A 7683-nucleotide genomic window follows, 5' to 3' on the forward strand; every position below is an offset into this window, starting at 1 on the left:
GGTGGTGGCAATCTGACAGACGCTCCCGGTCTATAGTTCAAATGTCTCTGATGTTCTTTGAGTGGCCCGCTGAGCAACAGGAATGAAGATGGTCTATTTGTGAGCTACTGTGGCAATTTCTCTGAAGTTTACATCAAGTCGTTTATATTTAGTTTGTAGGGCAGTTTTAGTTCTCAAATAATTCCAAGTCAGAAAGGAGGAGGAAAAATCAAAATGTTAGGTTGGGGGGCAAAGGGGTGACTCAGTGGGTTAAGCCTCTGCCTTCAGCTCAGGTCATGATCCCAGGGTCCTAGGATGGAGCCCCACATCAGGCTCTCTGCTCAGCAGGAAGCCTGCTTCCCCCCTCTCTCTGCCTGCCTCTCTGCCTACTTGTGATCTCCTCTCTGTCAAATAAATAAATAAAATCTTAAAAAAAAATGTTAGGTTGGAGAATTGTTGCCAGGCTTTGGAGGAGGCTGTAAGAAATCAGGATCTTGTCCATTTTATAACAAATAGTATTAAAATCTAATATCTACAAGCGTGTCTTATTGAAGCATATTTTTTTCTTATAATCAATCTCATTTTTACCAAAAACAGCTAAATTAACACTAATTTGTCTGCAAAATAAGTTTAGTTAAAAAAGTGTTGGGGGGGTGCCTGGGTGGCTCAGATGGTTGGGCTTCTGCCTTCAGCTTAGGTCCTGATCTCCAGGTTCTGGGACCGAGCCCCATGTTCCCTGCTCAGGAGGGAGTCTGTGTCTCCCTCTCCCTTTGCCTCTCCCCCTGCCTGTGCTCTCTCTGCCTCTCTCTCACTCTCAAATGAATAAATAAAATCTTAAAAAAAAAAATAAAAGACTTGACCTGATTACTTACATAAAAGCAGCAAGAATAATGGTTGACTATATAAACTCTTTAAAACCTGCTTTGCTGGAACTTTTTTCGAGCTCTAGACTGAACTGTTAACAATCTTGAGACCAGAAGCCAAGCCAAACACTTGTCATCATACTTTGTTTACAATATGAATTTGGTTGAATTCCTTCTTCTTGTTAAAGATTTTATTTATTTATTTGACCGACAGAGATCACAAGTGGGCAGAGAGGCAGGCAGAGAGAGAGGAGGAAGCAGGCTCCCTGCTGAGCAGAGAGCCCAATGCTGGGCTCGATCCTAGGCTCCTGGGATCATGACCCGAGCTGAAGGCAGAGGCTTTAACCCCCTGAGCCACCCAGGCACCCCTGGTTGAATTCCTTTCTTAAGTTATCCCTAATATCATGAGATTCTTGCATCTGTCAGGAAGTGATCTTCCTTACTTACCTGGTAAGACTACTGGGAAGTCTGTAAACAAAGTATCCGGCTGATATTTCCAAGAGCTTTATTGGCTTTATCAAGTCAGTGTTAGTCACCTAAGGCTGTCTGATCACATCTGAGTCTATGCAGGTCTCTCTCAAATATGACATTCTAGTCAAAGCCTTGGTAATATAACCAATATTTCTGATTGTGTCCTGTCATAAAGAGAACAGATTCTTACTGGCCTTATGTAAATAAATATATTGTCACAAAAATATAAGAATAATACACTGAGAGTTTGTGAATTTTAGAGGGTTAGGGTAGGGAGAAAAGATAAATGTTTCAACTTGTTCACAAAGGTATATTTTATCAAATTGCTGTGACTCAGTTAACTTAAGTTTCTTAAATCTGCAAAAAACCAAAACATTTAAAAAAATGTCAACAATGTTTCAAATAAGAAGTCATAAAAAGTGTAATTATCTTCCTTGTTGTATTCAGTCCCCTCCATGTTACTAACTCTTTTTCTGACTGAATCGAGTTTTTCTTCTAGTTCTGCAAATTTTTCCCTAGTTCAGTTTTATAATCCAAGATCTAAGGTTACCCAGAACCCCGTATTCAGTACTTTTTTCCCCATGAGTCTCCTAGAAGATGAAGCACATTTGCAAGAAACTTGTAAGGGCATTTGAATAAAAGTATAACCATCTATAAATGACAAAAGACTTAAAAATGGCCACAGTTAAAGACCTGGTTAGAGTTTATTACAAAGCAATTGACATGGAAATTTGGTTATTTTTGTGACATACAACCCTTCGAGATAATGACATATCAAGACATCAGATTTCTAGGTGTCTCATATAATTTTTACAAACTTATTCTAATAACATATCTATATAAATATTATGTAAGAGTTTAATATCACTTATTTGATATACCAAATAAGCTCATTAGCTGAATTTCTCATAAAAAATTTATTTTTTGAATGTTCCAGGGGCTCACTGGAAAGTTTCAGCTAGACTATGGTCAATATACTTCATTTTAGAATTTGATTTTGGGAAGTATGTAAAAGAAATATCAAAAGGTTTGAACATTTGATTAAATAGGATTACAGATCATTATGAAATAATCATTATCTGTTTAACCAAAGTGACAAGGAAAGATTTCAAAGGTAAATGCAGAAGATCACTTAGTTGTGAACAAAATTTAGTTTCTTTAATATGAGACTCAGTTTTCTTAAGACATCAAAGAGCTGGGGTGCCTGGGTGGCTCAGTGTGTCAAGCCTCTGCCTTTGGCTCAGGTCATGATCTCAAGGTCCCAAGATCGAATCCTGCATTGGGCTCTCTGTTGGCAGGGAACCTGCTTCCTCTTCTCTGTCTCTCTGCCTGCCTCTCTGCCTATTTGTGATCTCTCTCTGTCAAATAAATAAATAAAAATCTTTAAAAAAAAATCAAAGAGCTGATAAACACAGGAAATTATTTTGGCAAACAAGAAATCATTGTCTTTAAGCAGACGACTTAAAGAAAAACTTTTGTTTACAATTTCTTATGAAGAGCAGGTCAATGGTAATAGAGAAAATTGTACTTTTAACAAAAAGAAAACAAAAACTTTGCATCAATGATATCAAGATTTGATATCAAGATTCATTTACTTATTTAAATTATACCAATCTTAGCAAGTACTGAGCACATATAAAATTTCTTTCCAAAGTTTTTTTCCTGCATAAATCTTCTATAACTTTTTTTTTTTACACATTTAGATTGTGTCCTAAATTTTCCATCTTTAAATAACCAGTCTTAGTTTAGGACAAAACCATTTTTTCCCCCAACAAATATATATTTTTATTCATTATACTTTCTCTTACCAAAAACATGTATCTTATTTTTCTCACATACAGAGTTGTTTCCTTTATTATTTCTAATAGTCTTAATTATATTTAGTAGAATTCTTAATGCTTAGCAACTCAATTGCTAGTGAAAACTAATAATTATGAACCTTGTTACACTAGAATTCTTTAGATTAGCAAATTTATTAAAATATTTCATAATTTTTAGAAGTGTGTTGTTTTTGTAGTACAATCTTTCTTTTTTCCTTCCTTTTTTTTTTTTTCTTTTAAGGTAGGCTCCACTTCCAGCATGGAGCCCACTGAGGGGCTCAAACCCACCACCCTGAAACCAAGACCTGAGCTGAGATTAAGAGTCAGAGGCTCAACTGACTGAGACACCCAGGCATCCTAGTGGTACAATCTTTCAATAAGGCATAAAACATGTTTACTAACAAACCCAAATTTCTCTTTTGTTTCTTTATAAGACAAAAGTAGGTAAGCATATATTCATTGTTTTATCTTATGTACATCTATTTTAATTAGCTTGTTCTTAACAATTATGCTTAGACCACCCACAAAACTTCATGGGGCATTAGACAAAGTCAACCATTATTCTGGGGGGGGGGTTTGATAAATTTTGTAACAGAGATACCATGAAATTATGTGACTTTTAGAAAACACAAGCAGAATAAAAGTTTTATATTCAATGCTGATAATTTTATGGACAGGTCTATTTTAATTAAACCAACAACCTTAGATTAGCTTTAACACCAAATATGTTCCCAGATCATGTGAACTTGAAAAACATTTGGGTTAGTTTCTATATTTCTGAGTTTTAGAATGTCCACCCCTTATAAGTGTGTGCCTTCAAATCAGCTAACTAAAGCTTTTTCACAAATTAATTTTAGCAATACCATCCAGAGGTAGAAAAAATATCTCACATTTATAACATACATGGACACACACATGCAACATACACAGACAAGATGTATATGAAATCTTAATTTTGTTTCTACTAATATTTCTGGAGAGGACATTGCAGGCCCAGTTTTTAAATACTTTTCTCTTTTTTCCTTCAGTCTCAGGAGACTGTGGGCTGTGTTTACATTTCAAAGATGTGCTAAGATTTATAATTTCAAGGGACAGAGAAAGAATGTAAAAACTTTTTTCTAGAGTTTCAGGGTAACTGCTATTTAAATTTTACTTTTTTTTAAAGTAGAGAACAATTTTGTTCCAATACCCTGATCTTTTACAATAGCGACAAACATTTTGAGAGGAATAGTTAAGGTAAGGATAGGTAGGATTTAAGTTGTTTCTGGAGTTGTATTCCTGGTTTTGTAGAGATTTGTAAGATAAAGGCCATTGTTTCTAATTCCCCAAAGACCTGGATTACAGCTCAAATATCAAGGGATGGCTCATCTTTTTAACTAAATTTGCTCCTTTATATCAGGGAGAATTTTAACTAAAATGGGAACTGAAGGATTTATGCCTTTGTAAAATCTGTTTAAAGCATTTTTAACAAAAGCCTTTTTCCTGGGTACACAATTTAAACTTGGCTTCTATTAGCCCCTGAATATTGGCCTTTTGCACACCATTTCTAGGAGGGCCTAGGAGAAATTGTGATCAGCTATTTCCTCAGGAAAGGGAAGGTTGTAAATATAGTCAAATAATCTTTCTAATTATGATCTAAATTTGGTAGGGTAATAGGGATAAAATGGCTGTATAATTTAAAAGATCTGCTGCTGTCCAGGGGACACAAATTTTGTTGCAGTGGTGATGGGGAGCTCTAGGAGAATCCTGCAAGGAACATTGTATAGGGATGTCTAAAACAGGCAGAAGCCAATTACAGAGCTCAAAGGTAGGAGCAAGCCAAACCTTATTACCAATCTTGGATGCTTTGGTTAAATTTATTTTCTGGCTTTCAGCATTTACATGAGCAACCTATATACTTAGAACCTAGAGATAGGCCAGAGTAATCTCTGTAAATCTTATAGGAAAGGGAAGTTAACACATGCCTATGGATTTTTTTTTTTAATTTATGTTAATTATTTATTTGAGAGAGACAGAGCTTAAGTGGTGGGGGAGCAGGAATAGAGGGACAAGCAGACTCCCCACTGAGCAGGGAGCCTGATGCAGGGCTGAGATCATGACCTGAGCTGAAGTCAGACATAAACCAGCTGAGCCACACAGATACCCCAGGCTGGATTTTAAGAAGAGGAATTAACACTGGATGTGGACATTCATTTTTGAGTCTTAAGTCTAATTTCTATGCTTTTATCTTGTTAAGGGAGTCCCTAAGGCTAGCTGTTCTAAGACAATTGAGAGTTCTTTATAAAAAAAAAAAAAATATATATATATATATATGCACACCAGGATGGCTCAGTGGGTTAGGTATCTGACTCTTAATTTTGGCTCAGGTCATGATCTTAGGGCCTGTGTTGATCTCCACGTTTGGAATGGAGACTGCTTAAGATTCTCTCTCTCCCTCTACCCCACCCCCTGCCCCCACCCAGGTCACGTGTCCTACCCCCAATCTATATCTATATCCGTATCTATATCTCTATCTATCTATCTATACATCCATCCATCTATCTATCTATTTAAATACAGCCAATTTAAATGATCCATCATCTGGCCATCAACAGATAGGATCTATTAATAGTGACTCAAATCAATAAGCCTTCTAATAGCTTAATCAAAGACACAAGGAGTATCCAGAAAGGTACAGATGATATAGTCCTTGTAATCCAAGTTTAATCCCGAGAGTAGTGAAAGCAAAGGTCTTTTTGCACAGACAGTAAGGATGCTGTAGTGAAAATGGTGTCTCTGGTCTCCCATGAAAATACGAGATGCCTCCAGTGACAGGCCCACTCATCTGTGACACTGTACAAATGCTTCTGGAATGAGATGTTCCAGCACTACCAAGCAACACAGGCTGAGACAACAAAAGTTCCCGTGGGCTAGAACCTCTCATGACACACATTCCTGAGAACTGGCACTGCCGGATCCATACTTGGATCCCCAAGTCTATTTAACTGGCCACCAAGGAGCACCCCAGTAAGTACTCCTGAGTAAGGGCATCTACCCAGGTGGTGGAGACCAAAGAGAAATTTCTTGCACAAAGCCAAGCTCTCAGGACACAGAAAGAGACTAAGAGAAAAATATAACAGTTTTATCTAAGCCTTGGGTTTCTTGGAATCAAACTAATATCTACGAGTGATTTGCCATGGTTGGGGAATGCGTGTTGCTATACAACAGTACCTCACTGCGTGGAAGTTTTCTTGAAGCTGGCAGGTGACCTAGTGTGAATCTAACCCATTCTGCGACAAACTTATCCTACCACGGGAGTCCTCTTGAGGAGGCCACCACTCTGATAGCTTTTAAGTGTTCAGCCTGTGCCCATGAATTTTGAATTTTGCAGCTTTAACTTCCAAGATGTCCCTTAGCAACAGATGACAAGCAACATGAAAGACAAAAACAAAGGAAGACAAAGGCCATTTCTGGGAGGAGGTGGACCAGTAACTGAAGAGTACTCTAACACATTCAGCCAAAGAGCTGTCGGGCCCAAGGAACTGGTGCCACAAATATTTTCTCCTATGGATTTAAATTTACAAAGAGAAAAAGGACTCACGTCACTCTTGCTCCACTGGACTCCGCAGATAGAGATTCTGGGAGGCTGACATGGTAAGAAATCTTACCTTCCACTGGCGGTATGTCCCACATCCCAGGACCTCTCAACTAGGGCAGTACTGGGGTGAGCTATGTCCTGTGACTTAGTGTCTTGCTGACGAGGCCAACTGTCAGGAAGCAGGAATTCCTGTCCCCTTGAGGTCTGTCTAGCTGGATGAAGAATCAAATCGACATGAGACAGACTAACAGGAGGAAACGGAATTTGATAGTGTATAGATGGTGAATCCACACAGACGTGGAAATTCCAAAGACAAGCAAAATGAGGCCCGTGTGTCATTCTGAACTAAGGAGGAAGGAGCAGTGGTGTGGAACTTTGGAGGAAAGGAATGCCGTTCACGGGGCAAGAAGAAGAGCAGAAGTTTGGTCAGTAGATGTTTGCCTTGCCATCCAGATGGGTCACTCCGATAAAACTGATCTCAGCTAATAACACTTACTCTGGGAAAGACCTCCACTGATATAGTTTGGAAGGGGCAAAAGTTTCTCTTGAGCCCGTGGGGTCTCTATTGCCTTCAGCTCAGAATAATCTTTGTGCCAAAGTGGCCCATCTTGGGGAAGCCTGCCCTCTGCTGAGAATAATAGAAATGATCACCTGACTTTATCAGGAACTGAAGCTACTGCCATTCATGTATACTCAGCAGATTCGCCGATTTCTCTCTTCCAGAAGACCCTCACCAGGGAGGACCAGGTCCCTTATGGTGGACCTGTGATCCTGGGGAGCCATTCACAGTGCTGCTCCCATGTCTTTGCAAAGATGGGACAGTTAGGGTCCTTTCTTTCTTCTTTCCTTCATACAGCTCAATCATGAGAACCCCAGTTCACTGAAGGACTTCAACAAATATGCTTTAAGTGCTCCTCAGTACCAGATTCTGCTTTAAATTCAGGGTCTACAGAAATGGTTGCCATCCCAGTCC

This window comes from Mustela lutreola, chromosome 6, assembly GCF_030435805.1.
Source record: "Mustela lutreola isolate mMusLut2 chromosome 6, mMusLut2.pri, whole genome shotgun sequence".
NCBI lineage: Eukaryota > Metazoa > Chordata > Mammalia > Carnivora > Mustelidae > Mustela > Mustela lutreola.